This window comes from Cavia porcellus, unplaced genomic scaffold, assembly GCF_034190915.1.
Source record: "Cavia porcellus strain 051 isolate PalLab524CR breed Dunkin Hartley unplaced genomic scaffold, mCavPor4.1 scaffold_12, whole genome shotgun sequence".
Classification (NCBI taxonomy): Eukaryota; Metazoa; Chordata; class Mammalia; order Rodentia; family Caviidae; genus Cavia; species Cavia porcellus.
The window spans coordinates 34692691-34710999 of record NW_026947495.1 but is presented as its reverse complement, the minus strand read 5'-3'; the positions used below and the strand labels follow the sequence as shown (position 1 = coordinate 34710999).

General features: G+C 35.7%; 1 long non-coding RNA gene across 1 annotated transcript in view; it reads right to left on the bottom strand.

The window, feature by feature from the left end:
• Positions 1 to 15736, bottom strand: part of LOC134478201 (uncharacterized) — a 130457-nt gene extending 114721 nt beyond the window's left edge. Inside the window, exon 1 of the long non-coding RNA XR_010050686.1 lies at positions 15664 to 15736. This is a non-coding gene — a long non-coding RNA (uncharacterized LOC134478201). The remainder of the gene's footprint in view (positions 1 to 15663) is intronic.
• Positions 15737 to 18309: the final 2573 nt, after the last annotated feature.

Sequence of the window (18309 nt, the reverse complement as noted above, 5' to 3'; positions counted from 1 at the left end):
AAAGGAGAACCACACGTAAAGATGTGAATTTCATCTCAGAGGAAAGGGCAGGTGATAAAAACCATAAAGTGATGGCCTCGGGGATGAATGAGAAGCAGTCTATGTCACCACACTCTCGTCCTGTGTCTGAAAGGAATGCCCATAACTGTTCAGATGGTTACATTTTACTTTTTAAAGGCAAAATGTAAATTCTCCAATCCAGAACTGTTTACTACTCTATATTTACTTTTTATCAAAGAGTAACCACATCTACCTCACCGAATTTACTTTCTGCTGTATTATCTCCTGTGTCCCACCCCATGGGACGTTGCTTGGTGGAAATGCACTTTCCCACTGACAAATTATTCAATTATTAATAGACATTCTACTGAAAAATCATTACCTCTCTTGACAGACTCAATGAACCTGACATTTTGTCTTCAGTGTTAAATAGTATTTTTGATCTTGGAAACACTGGATTAAAAATATATACATTTCATTACAAAAGATAATGTTTTGGGCAAGTAAAACTTTTATTTTTACCTTTGCTATGATATTTAATCTTTTGGTCTTAACAAGATGTCTTAGTAAACAAATGCCGAGAACTGATTTGAATGATACACCCAAATCCTAGAAGGGAAAAAAATAAATAAATAAACAAGAACTTGGAGTATATTGTAAATGTATTGATTTATTTTTCTCAGATTACTTGAGGCGGAGCTGATGGTTTTATCTTTCTCCAATTGAATGTAACAAATCTAATGGCAGTTCACTTATTTGCAAGCCTCAAATATATCAAGCACTCCACAGGGCACATCACATAATACAGTCAATTTCCTCTTTGTAAGCACCCTCTGGAATACAGAATATTTTGTTTTATAAAAGAATATAAATTCAAAGACATTCGGTGGCTTCCAGTGGTTCACCCAGCTAGCACATGCAAAACCAGGATTGCAGCAGGAAGCCCCACTCCCAGACCTGCGCTGGACCCTGGTGCTCTCTCTTGGGATCTCTTTTTAGAATCCCACATCTGACTCTTTGCTCCACTTAGTTACAACACAAGAAACTAGGATTAAATGACAGATTTACATTAGTCAGTTCTAATAACAAAGGAAGATTCTGCTCCCAACTGTGCTTAGTAATATGTTCCTTTGCATCACTCAAGGAACAATTGAGCCAATATAAAATTTTATCACTGATAGTCATACACTTAGAGGTAAACTCAAAAACCAGTGGTACTCACTGTCCTCACATAAGACAGATAAAAACATTGGCATAAGACAAATAAAAACATTGGCAAAAGTAGTGTGCCCTCCTACAAGAATTGTTTTCTGAGACATACTAACATTTATTATTATTTAAGTTTAGCTTACATCCAAATAGCAGGGAGCTAATGATCGTGTGGCTGGTTCTCCACCTAAGACTCTTACTATGTGAAGCTCAGTTCTTTCAGGGCAGTGATAACAAATCTACATCAACAGTGCTGCAGTGGTCTGTTTGTATCATCAAAAGCTCTAAAAGGTTCACCATCACTGATTTAGGGACTTCTACCAAGTGGGTGTTTTACAGGAGAGATCATGCTGTCAAATTATGCAAATAATTTAAAACTTCCTCTTATGCATCCCTCCTTGCTCTTTGTTAGTCAACGAAAACTTTGCAAAAATAACCAAGGGAAATGTTTGGGATGGGCTTTTGGATATATTTTTAGTTGAACTAGTGGAAGTTTAAAATACAAGTATGTAAGTGTCTGCCATTTAGAGAAATCACCTGCTCACATAGTTGTATAGAGAAGGAGAATGTTCTAATGTGTGTCATTCAGTACACCATGTGGACTGCATTAAGTCAGGTTATTGCAGGTCATGCCACGTGACACAGCTGAGTCACATGTAATCACCAGCAGTACAACTCTGCTCAATGCAACATAAATTTAAACAAGAGTAGGCTTTTTCCCCTCAAAAAGAGGCAACAGCTGCTATAGATAACAAAATGCCCACACTACCCCACACTGAGAGGGGTTTGTGCTTTGACATGATCTGAATTATATGTAGGTAGTTCAGTACATCTATATTTAGGGGCATCTCTAAATATGAACAATTCTGCATAACATACATTCTCTAAGTGTTGCAAACCTCATGTCTTTTTAATAGTCTATTTTTTAGTTTTCTCACTAGTGAATAAGACGCATTTTAAAATACAGCCTTAAAATTAGACAGTTGAGACAATTTTTGGCTTAGATAGCTTCTGAGCCAGTAGGCCTAATATTTTGTAAAATTTTTAGACTAAAGATAAAATATTCTGTAAGTAAAGCACCGAGATAGCGCAGGAAGAAAGAAAGCTATGTTGCATTGTGATAAAACAAGAAATGGAAGAAAGTTGAGCGATGTGTTTCTGAAACCAACAGGCAATTTCCAAGAAAAGTGAGTACACATGTCATCACCAGCAAACATTATACGATATTTGCAAGAAAGTCAGGGTTTTTCTTTCTCCTTGGAATAGGATATGACATTGTAAACTGAATTACTTTGACTTCAATACTACTTTTGACATTCAAATTTAGCTTCTCATGGAAGCCTCATAATAATTCCTGACTAAAAAGAGAACAAATCTCTTCAGATAACTCCATCCAGCGCAGGTTACTCCCACCATGACAGCACCATCCTACCCGTGCTACACTTACGTATCTCTGCACAGCTATAATTAACTGGTTACTAGCTTATAAATCCTTTAAAGCACAAATGTTTTAGATAAGAACATGGGAATATTGCTGTCATGTCCTTTTTTTATTCATCAATAAATATTATTCTGTTTCTCTAATCCCAATATTGGACAGTATAAAATAATTTAAGAATCTCACTAAAGAAGCAAGCTTTAAGCTTCAGAGACTACTTTTGGACTATAAGAAAGGTATTTTAAAAAATCAATTCCGTAGGCCACAGTCAATGATTGTGTCTCAAACTAACATTTATTGACTGTTTAGGGTGTACAAAGAAATCACCTGCCTAACCAATGTAATCCACAAGAAATTTATAATTAAAACAAAAATGTTTGCAGAAGTTATGAAAGTCATGTAGCCATTTTGTGGTGGAACAGAAATTCAGACTTAAATCTTACTGGTAAGAAAGTTACAACTTCCAACTAAACACATTTCCTTTCAAATGGCCAGTGTTAGTGTTAACTTTACCCACAATGGGAATTTATTTTCCCTTCTAAGGCTAACCCTGTTTGGCCTAGGACTTATATTTGGTCTTTGTGGGCTTTAAGTGGACAGATCCTATCTCCACAAACACGACCAAGAATTTCATACACTGTATCTTTGATCTTCACAAGTTATAGCTTTGACATTCCTATACCTACTATGTTTGACACAAAGTAGGGACATGTCTGAAGAATTCAATCATGTTCTCCCCCATGTCTACAACAGCCATTAGACTGTCTTTTCCCACTCAGCTCTGACAATGTCAGAGAACAAGTTGGTTTTGCTGGAAACAGGACAAGGCTTTCAAATGACTCTAATTTCAGGTCTACCTTTGTCTCTCTTAGTTGTCTGACACTGAAATTCCATTATCCAATATTTTGATTTCCTCATCCACAAAACTGGAAAATATAAGAACAATTTCACAGAGACAAAATAGTGTCATATTTTCCTTTAGATTGTTTTGTACTGTATATAAAGCAGGACAAATTCCCAAAAATCTGTTGTGAATGTAGCAAAGTGTTCCTGGACATAGGTATCATTCATTCCTCCACAGGGCACCTTTCCTATGCACCTTTCTTAGAGGTAGATAATCAGTGGTGAGCAAAACAGACTTGTTTTCTGCTCTCACAGTATTCAGACTCAATAGAAAGCCAGTTGTTATTTCTAATCATAACTTTACTAAAACACTTCTATTATTAAAATATACCTACCATTTCAATTTCAACAAACTTCCAAAAGTCAATTTAATACTCCATCAGATCTAATAATTATAATGTTTTCTAAAGTAACAAGTGTAAAAATTATACTTGACACCAGGAGTACAGTTACCCACACATTTTTGAAACATTACTAGTCATGAGTAGAGTATTTTGGAATGGCAGGAACTGTCATAAAATCATGCAAATATTTTCAGTGTGAAAGTGTTGCATTCAGAGTTTCCCTGTATAGATGCAGTACTGCAGTTCCAGTCTTAATTTAACAAAAGAAGCAATTGGACCAATGTGGACAACCTGGCTTAGGCCATCACCATTATATTATTTGAGATAAGGTGAAAGTAAAAATCACTTTGACACTTATATGATGATATTTAATATGGCATTAATTATTTTGGAAAATTTAACTCGATACTACAAGATTATACCATGATATACAGAATTCATCCTACTAAAGAAGACATTTATGCAATAGGTGTCTTAAACCTACTGTTATTTAAATGCTTTCAAGTAAAACACAACTCCATTTTGTAGGGTTATACTTTTACTCATTTTTATTCCTCACAATAAATAATGAAGTGTTTAATGTTAATAATTCCATACGAGCCAATTAGCAGGAAATGTTAAAAAAAAAAAAAAAAAAAAAACTTTTGTAAGAAAGGAAGTAGTTAATGGGAATGAATGTTAACAAATTCCCCAGGTGGCAAATGACATATCATGCTAAGCAATAGAATAGGTAAAACCCTTCCAGGGCAAACTTTCCAGAATCCATCATCTAAAGCCATCCCTTCTTCCCATCCCTTCTTGTCGTCTTTAAAATACCAGTAATGCTCAGATGAGGCACATGTTTCTTCTGCCAGTGCCTGTTCAAGCCGACAGTTTACTGATCTGTAGCTTGCTAAACCTTTCACTGCACTGAGCACCTTGAGGTTAGCACATCTCTAATCATTATTTGATAACAGAAATCTGCAAGCATTACGTCCCTGGTAACAAGAACATTGTATCTTAGCAACCAGTCTCGATATTCAAACAATTTCATTAAAGCGTAGCACCTCTTAGCAGGTGGGTGAGTGCGGGTGTTGATAAACATTTATAACATGATCAGCCATTGTGTTTGCCAACACTATAATCAGCATGACAAATTTATGAATTTGTTTACAAGCTCCTAGATAGCCAATCTATCTAGGTAAACTACATTTCAAACTGGTTAGGAGATCCACATGTCAGATCTTTGAAATGGAGACTTTCTTTAGAAACCTATCAATTCAAAAGATTACCAAGCTGCTTTTGGTGGAGACATTATTATTTCCAATACAGTTCAGTCTTCAAATAGAACAGTTGAACTTAAATGCCTCAGGAGCAAAATCTGAGAAGAAACTCCAGCTACACTGAGGTTCATAAAGTTCATACTACAAGGTTGATTTTTTTCTTCTCCAGATGGACAAAACTAGCTCATATATGTTTTGTGCTCACTGACCTATTTTATCAATGACATAAAGCAAATATTTCAGCCAGAAGTTTACTATAAAATTTGCAATGTCGTATTAATATATTTACATAAAAATGCTTATTTAATAAATTATTGCTCCATAACCACGATCATGACCTGGCCCAAAAGTGAATAACTTTTCCTCATTTGGAGTTTAACAGTCTATTTTGCAGAGATTTTAATCTTTTTCTAATAAGTGATCAGGGATATATATGCATATTATGTATAACCTATGAATTTAACATCTACTAACCTGATGCTTTAAATCTGAAAAACTTTCCAATCTGGAAAGTACTACCAAAATATATCTCTTTCTTAAATTATGTAACACAGATCCTCATATTACTATAAGTTCCCAAACCTGTGATTGTTCAAGTGTTACCAAGAACAAAAGTTCACGAAGGCATGCACCGGCAAATAGGTAGAAGACAAACAAGAACTCTTATGCTCTCTGAAGTTTGAACCTTGATCCTACAGCACACAGTTACAACAAGGCCTCGAGCTCCTCATCCCTGAACAAGCTATTAATCTACCTGAAATAGGTGAACTTCAGTGAAGCATTATCAAATAGGTAACAAGCTCTCTTTCAAATTAAAACCAGTCATGATGAAAAACAAGTTTGTTGACCCAGCTTGTTCACCGTGAACCATGACACGTCAGTTAATAACTACCACCTGGGCAACTGCAAGCTTCAACCACTAGCGCTGCTGCTTTAGAAATATTCAGAGACAGACATGCAGAGCACAGTCCGAAATATCAACAGCTTTCCATTTATGTTAGTGAAAAAGATCCAAGGGTGGAAGGAGAAAGAAAGACAGGAAAAGAATAATCTTCAAAAAGAAAGAAATAAAATCTTCAGAAGTTGTAGTCAGAAAGGATGGTAATCTGAGGGTTATTTTTAACTAAACACAATGAAATCTCCAGATTCCTATGTACAAACCCAGAGAGTGGGAGCACAGCCATGGGCATGAGAGAAGGGGGCCATATTCACTGGGCCAGGTGGGTCACCTGTTGCACCTTCCAACCTAGTAATTATTTCTCCTGGTTTCCAGAAGCTTTCCATTACCTGTCGTATATTAACCATGTGTTCAAACACTCTTATTGTCTGTAGAAAATAATTCTGTTTCTAAGGTGGGGTGAAGAAGGAGAGATACACAGTCACAGCTTGGGATCAGCGCTTAGACAGGGCTCAAGCCTTTAAATCTCTTTAACCAAGCACTAAAATCCTGCCACTTATTTATCACCTCCATATATTCCTGATTTAACTTTTCTTTAAAAATTAGTCATGTCTCATGAGAATTTTAAACTTTGTTTACATATGAAGTTTGGAACAGGAACTGGTATGTTCGTGACTGTGTAAGATGTGAGAGAGAGAGAGACAAAGTATGAGAATGAGTATAAACAAGAGTATATGTTTAGGTTTTTTACTTTAAAACACCATCGGATAATCTGTATCTTATTTTATGGGTGAGAATTATTTTGTTAATTTGGGTCCATTACAATACTGAGTTTATAAAAATACATAATCTAACCAAACACATGCAACTGTTCCAGATGTAAGAAGGATTCCTTCTACACTACTTTGCCTTCCGAACAGCATTGCACACTATGGATTATCTTCCATCTGAACCAAAAAACCATGAATAAATCAAAACCTCATTCCCCAGTAGCACCAACTAGTGAAGACTCTTTGAGCTGCCTTTCTTTGCTTGTACTTGACACTTAAGAAAAGGCTAGTGCTCCCATAGAGATCCATGTTAGACAAATGCTGCCACTAGCATCTGGCACCAGTGTCAAGACCAAACCTCAGATTTTATGTACCAGTTCCAGGTGGTATATATTCAAAATACAGAATTCCATCTAACATGACTAAATATATCTATCACTCTAGTTATTCAGAGCTATAGTTTACTTTATTGGTGCTATGAATTAAATCCAGGGCCAGGCACATGTACACTACCATTTAACTTTACCCTCAGCCTTTCAGTAAAATTTTAAATGAAAGAAATCTATACTGCTAGTGATGCTATAACTTGGAAGCTAAGATGGTGGTAAACAGCTCTGACTCTAGCATTTTGGTGGCTAGCGCAGGAAGAATACAATCAAGTCAGTGTGGGCAACTAAGTGACTTAGTGAGACTGTTTTAAAATAGTAACAATAATAATCATAATTTAAAGGGGCTGGGAATGCTAGTTCAGTGTGAAAGCTACATCCTAGAACCTTAAAACAATTCCTAGCACTTTAAAAAACAAAAGAACAGAAATGTGAGTGTAGCATTAATAGAAAAACAGGTAGAAACAAGTTCACTAATGAATTCAGTCACCAGTATACTAATACCACTGTGGTTCTACACAAGCCACCTTTCCAATAAGCTCCTTGCTGTTTACATATTGTGATAATTGAAAATTCCTCTGAGTTCACAGTGCTTAGCATTTGTACAGCACCTTTAATCTGCAGGTATCAAGGTGCAGGATAAATATTAACTCATAAGATGTCATCAGTTTCACAAACATGCAGAACTTCAATTGTGAGTTATAATTGTCCCCAATTCCATTTTTTAAATTTCCCAGAACAAGAAAATGATTTGCATTTCTAAAAAAAAATTAACTATAAGGTTGAGGATTTAGCTCAGCAGCACAGTGCCTGCCTGGTAAACACAATGTCCTAAGTTCAATTTCTGGTACAAAAAAAAAGAAATTAAATATAAATTTAAAAAGCTAAAACATTCATGAAATTCAAGCTTTTAAATTCTTCTTCCTCATTAATAATCCATTCTCATTAGAATAGAAAAAATTAAATGAGAATTACATTCATGTAATTTATCTGAGAGAGTCAAAGAAAGATATTATTTCTTTAAAAAAATAAAACTCTTAAATTTTAAAATAATTTTCATGGAAATATTTTAGGCTGTACTGTTAGTACTATGGTCTTCTAATACCGAGTAATTCATATGGTCATTTATGATTGAACTGAATTGAAATATAGCCCTAATATATAAATGTTTGCCTCTAGAACAAATATCTAAAATTACGATTTCTTTTTCCATGTTTGTATCTGATGCTGTAGGCATTTTTATTCTAAATCTTTTCTTTTTCCAAAAGTTACCATACAACCCTTAAAGCAACTTATCCTCCCTTTTAACTTGTGCCCAGGTACTACATACCTGAGGTAAAAGACTGAACTCTCAATAGGTCTATGGTTATTGCCAACAGATGAGGTACATGAGTTTGTTGTATGTTCCACAAGTATCATGACTATTGCTGTATTGGCGAGGATCTAAATATATTTGTTCTACATTCTTAAATAGGTGACCTTCCATCATAGTGAAAAATAACACAGGTAAGGGACTTGTCAGAGAATATGTTGAAGGTAAATTTAAGGATATCACACTCAACATACAATGAAGCGTAATTCCTATCTCTCTATCTCTCTCTCTCTCTCTCTCTCTCTCTCTCTCTCTCTCTCTCTCTCTCTCTGTCTGTCTGTTTCTCTCCCTCTCTTTGTCCCCCTCTCTCCCTCTGCACTGCTAGTTTCTTTTCGTAGAATGTGGCTATTCTTAAGTGGCTTTTTTCTATATACATTAATTGTTGAAGACTCAATCAAACCACTAGGTATCTTTGTTTCCTAAGTTTTATTTGGTTTATTTTTGCAGATTAAATTTCCCTTATATTAGCAACTAGTACAGTGTAGGGCTAAAGAGAATTGTATGAGAGAAAATGCACCCAAGAAAAGATACTAAATCAGAGTAAATGCTTACTGAAATCTAGGAATACATGTAGCATGATCAGTAAAAAAGATAAAAATTTCCAAGAGAGAAAAGAGTTCTGTGCACAATGTTCTCAGTTATATACAGTGGTACATCAGTTTACAAACTTAGTTTGTATCCATTTTTAGGGAAGATGACTGAGTTTTTGTTTGTGTGGGATGATAGCCACAGTTGTGTTTGTCACTCGCTGGAAAGTTGTGAGCCAAAGCAAAATTTTCTTGAATGATTTTGTTTGAGAGTCAAATTGTTTGTGAACAGAAATGTTTGCAAATTAAGGTACTTCATTCTCCCAGGAGTAACCAGTACAGGCAACACTGTTGGCAGGGTTGAGTCTTGTGACAGGTGAGTAACAAGGGCCACCAGGGCTCCAGAAGCCATCTGCAGTTGATCACGAAGAGCAGGTGGATCTCACCAAATACCTCCCTGTAGCAAAATCCTTATGGGGTGACCTCCCTGGAGTGGACCGGATATACCAGATCGGCTTCATGAAGCTTTGTAAATTAAAACCAGATATGTCCTTTTAAATTTACAAAGTAATTTTTACTCCCCAAATATTTTAATGGTTCCCAACAGGTAAACAGAATTCACCTAGAAGACTAGTAGAATTATGGATTCAATTGTTGATTTTGAATTATATTACACATTTAATCATGCCATATAATATAAGCCCTCAGACTACAAGAGAGTTTACACACAAGAATATAAGTAATATTAAATAATACTGTGTACCTCCTCCCACATAAGCCTTTATAGCACGAGTCTCCAATCTTTGGGCTTACCTGAGGCACACTAAATGAAGACAAATTGTCTTGGGCCACATATAAAATATATCACAATTAATGCATATAAGAAGAAAAATTATTTTTAAAACTTTTTATAGCATGTTTAAAAAGAGGGCAACATCAACATAAAACAAATGGGACATTGACTTTTAGTTGAACTTTAAATTATATAATGAAATAACACAGATCCAAATTTAATAATTAAATAAGAACATTATATGTTTGCTTGATAACAATAAGTACCTGGTTTCATGGTCACACAGGTAATAATGGCTGCATTTCACCTGCTGTGCCACACTAGGGCATGTTGTTTCTTATAAGCTTGGATTTGCACTGGACTGGTAACAATACCCATGAGGCTGGCACATGAGGTGCCCTTAGAACCACACTGCATCCTTCCCTATACAGTGCTCCCTGCAACACACACGCCTTGGTGTGGAGAACTAGGGAGTAGAGTTATTAAAAATACTGCAAATGATCACATAATAATGTTAAAAGTTTATAGTCTTCTAGGGTCACATTATGTGCTGTCTGGGGCTGGATGTGGCCCATGGCCGTAGGTTGGAAATACCTCTTTAGATCATTGAAAAAAGATAATGATGGCCCTCCAGCAGAAAAGTCTCATAGACTGAATAGTTATAACTTATGGCTAGATAAGTCACTACCTAAGTCTTCCATGCTTATAATGGGGTCTTTAGATCAGCGGTACGAACGTTAACATCAGAACTCCAGCATCTCCAATGCTACTGAGACCTGCCAGGTCAGTTAAAATTTGAGAAATACTGAACTGAGACAGAAAGAAGAAAGGAAAAGGGTAAGGAAGGAAAAAGAGTTCTAAACTGTTCTAGACTCTGTATGGATTCATCCAATTAATCTCCACAGTAAACTCAGTGAAGTTGGCACAAGACCACAGTTGTAAAGCAATGCATAAAAACCTACTTTCTTTATTATCCAGGGGTGTTTACAGTGGTATTTATGACTGAAAATTGTTTTCCTTTCTGATACTCGCTAGCAGGCATGCAGGATTCTCTAGAAATCTCTGTGGGCAGCATGGTAACCTTGGTCTTTGACATTCCTCTCTTTATGACCTTCTATTCTTGGCAAAGAAGCAATTAACAGAGAAATCAGGCCAGATGCTCATCCTGGAATTATGGGGCAGAGGGTGGGTGCTGTTTTGAAAAACTGCCACTTCACAAAGAACAAATTTTCTAGCTCAGCTTTCTTTTCCTCCTAAACTGTGTCTTATCTTAAATTTCCATAAGGAAAGGGCAATCATATGTTTATGCACATAGATATACATGTATATGTGTGTATAATATACATACATATATATTACTGAACACATTGAATAGCTAAAAGGGGAAGACCTTGTCTATTATTCTTGGTAATTGTCCAAAATTAAAATAATCTCAGTAATCAAATCAAAATGAACTTCATGACATCATGGAGGGAGAAGCAGAGGGAAAGAGACCCAAACTGAAAATTTCAAATCAGATTTACCTACTTTTTAAAATTTTAGAAAGCTGTCACATTTTACGAGTTAATAAAAAGAAGCAAAAAGGAAGGAAGGAAAGAATAGAGGAAGGTAGGAAGAGATATTCCCAATGTTTGTTAATCCTGTATTTATTTTGACCATGGAATGTCGCATGCCCTGTGAGGATGTTTAGTCTCTTGGTCTCACACCTATGCCATAGTTTCTTCTATTTGACTGAAGTCATATACTATAGAATATATTCAGTTTAAGCAATTACCAGAATTCATTCTTTGAAGATTTGAAATCTTTCTTCTTATATACCACTGTATAATGATTATGAATAGAAAGTATATTTTATTACCTAGAATGATACTACTTTATAAAGTCTTGCCCTTGTTAGAATAGATACTATAGATATGATAGAAAGTCTATTTTTAATCTATTCATTTCTGCAATGCTGAGATTCACTTTAGTGCCCACGAGATTTTCAAATTATGTTGACTGATATATGATAAAAGGTACAAATACTTAACAATTTCCTCAGTTATCTTTAAATGATTTTATAAATACCTTGTCTGTTGCCATAAAGTAACCACAAGATGTATGCAAAAAGACTCAGCACCAAATCTTTTACATTTTTATTTCTATGATGATCTGTATGAGAATAGTCTCATGTAATACTTCCTAGATATGTAGTAAAACAAAAACCCATTGTGATTTCTATTTTGTGCACATCCTAAGTTTCACATTAAACTCATGAGCATCAACCACGATCATTGCTGACATCTCTGTATCAATGGACCCCTGAGATTTTATGCAAAGATCCAAAAACTTCACCCAGGGTATAATTAAATTAAGAAAGTCTGACTTTCCTCTGTGTTTACTAACTGAAGAACATAGTCTCTGAAAGCACAAATGAATGCCTGGCTAAGCAGTCATGCCCTGTTTTCACAATTTATCATTCTTTTTAATGGTTTTCTTTTAATCCCAAGGAAATACTCTGTCTCTTAATTTCACGAAAATATCCTTTACCTGCGAAAGTGGAAGAAAAATGGTAACACTTGCTTAAAATTAATTTCTTACTTTTCCCCCAGTGCAGTGTATTTAAAGAAGCAAAACTTATTGAATCAAGTTTAATGACATAATAAATTCTCCCTTTCCAACAGTGCTGTGGTCTAATTCACTAGTGCACTTTAAGCTTTTGCCTTTAGCATCTGATGGGTCATTAGTCTGTATGTAATCCAGCAACCCGGACTCCTTGGAGTCTAAACTCAATCAGCAAGCACCAAATCAGGACTTTCTAAAATGTGACTGGCAGGTCAAGTGTCCTCAGAAAGAGTGCCTGGGGCACCCCAGATGGAGAACAGGGCATGGCAAGCACCAAGCAAGGACAGGATTTGATGCCGACATTCATTAAAGACTTCATTCATTCCAACTCACTAAACAAGCATTCTTCAAGTGATTTGACTTCTACTTTTGATGTTTTGTAGAAGTAAGTCATGCAACAAAATCATTTGGTTTGTGCCAAAGGGTTTAACATACATGCCATCAAGTTGAACGTATTCCAGTCACATATTTGCCCCTAGAATATTTGCCTAATATGCAAAACAAAAATAAAGCAAAAACAAAACAGGCCACAGAATCATCATTAATTATCAGACTAATTGCTACCCATCAATTCCACATATGAAATACGCTTTCTGCTAAACTGGGCATATTGGCACACACTGGTAATCGTAACACTCAAGGGACTGAAGCAGGAGGATCACAAATTTGATGTCACACTGGGCTACATACAATCCCAAGGGCACCCTCCCATAGAAATATTCTGTGTCTGACACCTAGACCCCAACCAAGATAAATAAATAAACTCACTGCTGGGTCAAATTAATCTCTTTTTTCTGAAAGTATATTCTATTGCTGAAAAATAGAAACAGAACTACTACTAACAGTTTTTTGAATTTCATGTAAGATTTTGGAAAATAATTTTCCTACCATATTCAATGGCTGAAATAGCTAACCTATTCAGTCTATTTAGGTCAGCTATAGTGCTACATACATTTATTTATTCAAATGATGTTACACTCTAGAAATAGAGGTAAATTTTTCAGTCACTGCTATCAAGGTCTAAACAAGTAATTTTAAATAAATAACAATTTCAGATAAGCTTTGGCCTATGTCAGCATTAATATTGTTATCATCAGTATCTTAGGATATCCCTATGTTTTATATGATTTTAAGGAGCCAACATAAAACATACAAGATATGACACGAACTATAACTCAGTTCTGATACTATTCATGGAGAACTAACAAGGAGGAAAGTGTCCTTATCCCTCCCCCAACCTTCTAAAATGAGCTTTTCAATGTTCTAGAAAAAATGCTTTGCCTCACTTCATTATAGTGTCATCTTCCTAGAGGAACTTGGTAATAAGACTAGACTCAAGTGAATCAAATCACTTTCTTTAGAAACTTAGAAGCCAGCATCTAAAATTGATGGTTGGCCATGAAAGCACAAGAATAGAGGAGAGAGCAAAATAGCCTGAAAGCGAAGTGACTAGAGTTAGAAGCGGGAGAACAAAAGAAGCAAGAAAGGAAAAACAAAAAGAGAAGAGAAATTGAAGAGTGGGTTAGAGAAAGACCAAGTGAGAAGAGCATTAAACTACAGCACATATGCCTACATCCAGGAAACCAGCGTATTGAAAATAATCCAGAGCTGCCTTCAGAGAAAACTGGTTCCATCGAGTCACAGGTCCATGTAAATGAAGAAACCAAGTGACCGTGCAGTGTGGTTGGCAGCTTCTTAAATGATTCCCAACACTCATTAGATCCCAATATGCAGGTCCACACGTAATCTCTTCCCATTGAGTATGACCTCCTGATTCACTACTAATCAAAAGAACACAGAAACTTGGTGGACATCACTTCCAAGATAAAAGGCTCTGTCTTCAATCTTGCTTGCTGTGTGTGTGTGTGTGTGTGTGTGTGTGTGTGTGTGATCTTGTAGGAAGTCCTATGGAAAGACACACATGACCGAGAGCTGAGAGAGGCAATTAGCCAACAGCCACTGTGGAAATGGGACCCTCAGAGCAATAGTTCCTAAAGAACTCAATTCTCTAACAAAGGCAGGAGTGAGCTACAAGCTAATCTTTTCTCTGTTGGGCCTTCAGATGTGACCATGCTGTGGCTAATGCTTTCATTGTAATTTTGTGATAGTCCTTGAAATAGAAACATCTAAGCCATCTAGGAATTTCTGGCTAAGAGAAATTGTGAGGTAATAAATTTGTATTATAATCAAATTGCTAAGTTTTAGAATAATTTCTTACAAAACAGATAGCTAATTCACACGTTTAATATGAAAATGATCACTTTGACCAAAATTATTTCTAATTAGTGAATCATTAAGGCAAAATTAACGAATTTAGTAATAAAATTTGAAGTCCCAACTATGATGAAGACAAGGATGTAGTTTACATTAATTTTGAATTTTACCCCATGTTTCATGTAGAAATCTGGGTTTGAACACTAACTTAGGGACCAGCACCTATTAACAGTGAGATGTGGAAAGTCATTTAATCTTATGAAATGCAATCTTTATATTTAGAAAATGGAGCTAATAATTATCCATCTTTGTCAGAACTGTCATAGGATTGACTTGGGGCCAGGTAACTGAAATTACTTTGAACAACATAAAACTAGTCACAATATAAATACTAAGGAGACTACCAAAGTGTCACTCATGCAGTGTTTTCAAGATGTTCCTTAAATAGTATTTCTTCTTTTTATGAGACAAATTTTTTTCATACTTTTAAAATTAAAATTTTGTCTGTATTTAAAATGCTTTCTTCTTTTTTTCAAAATCTTATGCTTTATTATATCAACGTGTATCTTTAAATTGGCATTTAATGTAGACTGAAGATTTTGTCGAATAATTATTACATTTTGTTTTGACTTTAAAGGGCTATATCTTAATGAGATTTCCCAGAAACAGGGCCTGAGGTAGCAATTCTTATACAAGTGATTCACCAACGGAGTGTTCTCAGGAGCAGAAGGGAGAATGGGTAAAATGCTGACAAGTATATGAATTCAATTAAAAACAACCTACAATATACCTGAAATCCTAAGTCACAAATCACACCCCCACCGTAGGCCGACCTATGGGCAACGAGGCTCACATTTTGTAGCTTCTGCCTCTCTGCTTCCCAGTGGGTCACTGGTCAGAAGGAGGCACTTCAGAGACGCAGACAATGATACGATACACTTACCAGCCACACTCGTGGAGACAGGTATCAGCACTGCACAGAACTTGAACAGCACAACACAGCATCACCGTCTCCTGTAGGGTATAGATTTCTTGTCTTTTTATAGCATTTTATCATCATTTTTATAAAGACTTGATATGATACAGTTTTAACATGTGATCACATGTGTGCCACTTGTGTTAACTGAGGCAGCAGTAGCTGTTGCACTGTAGAAAAATAAAGGTTTGTCTCTAATCAGTGTTATAAAACTCCAGCAAAAATCAAATAGAAGAGAAAGAGGGTCATTGAGACTTCTTTTCTCCTAAGATATCACCATTCAGAAATACATATATATATAAAGCTTCCTAAACAAGGCTGAGCCTAGAGGGCATCCAAAGAGCCAGCTTCCCAACAAGTCAAGTGGGAGTAGGCTAGAGAAGGATGGGGGTGGGGCAGGAGCCAGTGGCCCAGATTTTTGAGAGAAGCAAAGGCAAAGGATGCCACGTCAGTGCACAGGAGAGCGAGGGAGAGAGTCAAGGGAAGAAACACTTGAGAGGAACAATGAAGACAGGGGGATATTTAAACAGTTTAGAATCAGGGGTGTCCTAACTTCATCTCCTGACAAAAAATATCCCTGATTTTTCCCATCAAGCTTTTCTTTGTTTCTCAAATCTGACATGGCCCACTTTTTTCCTTATAAATTGTTTACATTTGAAAAGCTCAATCATGAAACAGAAGATGGTAAAACTTCTGTTTATGCCATGGTTATTGCTAACACTTCAGCTTCAGCTTCCTGAGACATTATTGCTCTGGTTGCATTGGTAGAGAAATGGAGGGGGTAGAGGGGTACTTGTCAAAAGTGGGCTTTGAGTTCAGATGCCTAGAAGAAATTCTGAAACTTCAAAATGCTTTGCAGGTTTTATATATGAGCCTAACTGAGTGAGTAGAGTCTGTGGTTTATACACTACCCAGAGCTCGCTGGCTTCCCTCCTCTCAGCATGGATATATGATCACTGCCAACCTTCATTTATGTTTCTATCATTAACTAATTTTGGCTTTTTTAGTATATCTAAAAAAATTGGAGATTCTCATATAAAATATTCCAGTGCCAGTACTATTTCAAGCTAAATTCAGTCTCTTTCCATCATTCTCAAATATAAGTCATCACTTTTTAAAACTACTTCAACTAGGGAATGTTTATGTATGATAAAACTAAAATGTAAACTTAGGTTTAAGGTGATTGCCTAGCTTGCTTTCTATAACAAAATGTCTGTCGGTTTTTAAACTAATATTGAAACAGTATGTTAAATTCAGTTCTGACAGCATATAAAGGATACTGGCTTTCCCCAAAACATAAGCAAAGTCTTTTTTATGGGCTCATAAAGACAAGACTTAAGGAATATTTAAATAGTGGATAATTCATAGAACAGTATCTTTAGTCATTCAGCTAACAGAGAGGACAACCACAACTTACTCTTCTTAGATCTCTTCCTCTCAATTTTTTTTATATTCTTAGGAGGTGAAAGGTATTTAGAAAAGACCTAAATACATTTTTATTATTATTGAACTATCAAAGATGTGCTGTCCTCCGAGACTGCCTTCCCTTCCTCATTCTATGTATGCTAACCTACTTCAGAGAGAATGGCGAAATGAACCCAAAATGCCAACTTACTATTTGCATTATAAATGGAGACACAAAAGGATATTTTAAAACTTTTGGTTGATCTGGCATATCAAAGATTTCTTTCTAAGCTACTTCAGTGACTGCATTGAAGTAAACTGAAAGCAATAGCTTAAAAGTGGCTATAAAAAGTCATAAGAAAAACAGCTTGAAAAAAAAAAAAGAAAAACAGCTTATTTCCATGGAAATCTTCAGTTTACTCTCCAAACCCCACTTCTGAATTGCTTCTCTTTTTACCCTCTTCTCTTCACAAGACTCCCACAAGAAGGAGATCTGGAAATTTCTGAATTCAAGTGTTAAGATTGTTCTCACTGGACTACGATTCATTTTCCTTGCCTTGTCAAATTTGTACTCAAACTTCCAGCAAATAGCCTGATTATCATTTTTTTCTTCTATTGAATCAGCTTTTGCTCTTGGCAAGCATTTTGCTAAGCCTGACACTTTCTTCTGTTTTATAAAGTACCCCACAAAATTACAGTCATTAGAGCATCTACCTGAGAGTCCATGTATGTGAGGCTGATAATTTAAACAAGAAGTTACCAGATCTTAACAACCCTACAGCTCTTTTAACCTCCTCTCTTCAGTCTCCATAGATTTATCCTTTTTATTTTCTGTTTTCAAAATGAAGGCCAGGATCTCCTAAGTAATTCAGGAAAGTTGAAATGGGCCATGCATTTCAAAGATGTTAGGTATCCACTGAACACTTGGAGTCTTTCACCATCCTGAGACTCAGAGGAAGCTGAAATTGATGTGGCACTGGCAGCATCCATGAAAGAACCAATCCTTTTTAGCATTATCTTGGGGAATTGAAGGACATTTTATTGGCTGAAAGGATTAAGAAATGTAAAACGCTTAATACCGTACTGATCTATAATTTGTCTAAAGACAGTGTCTGTTTTGGTTTTTCTTTGAAGAGGCAAATATTTAATTTAAAAGAAGTTAAATATATAATACTCTGTTTTATAATTTTACCAACTTTTTTTAGTGTT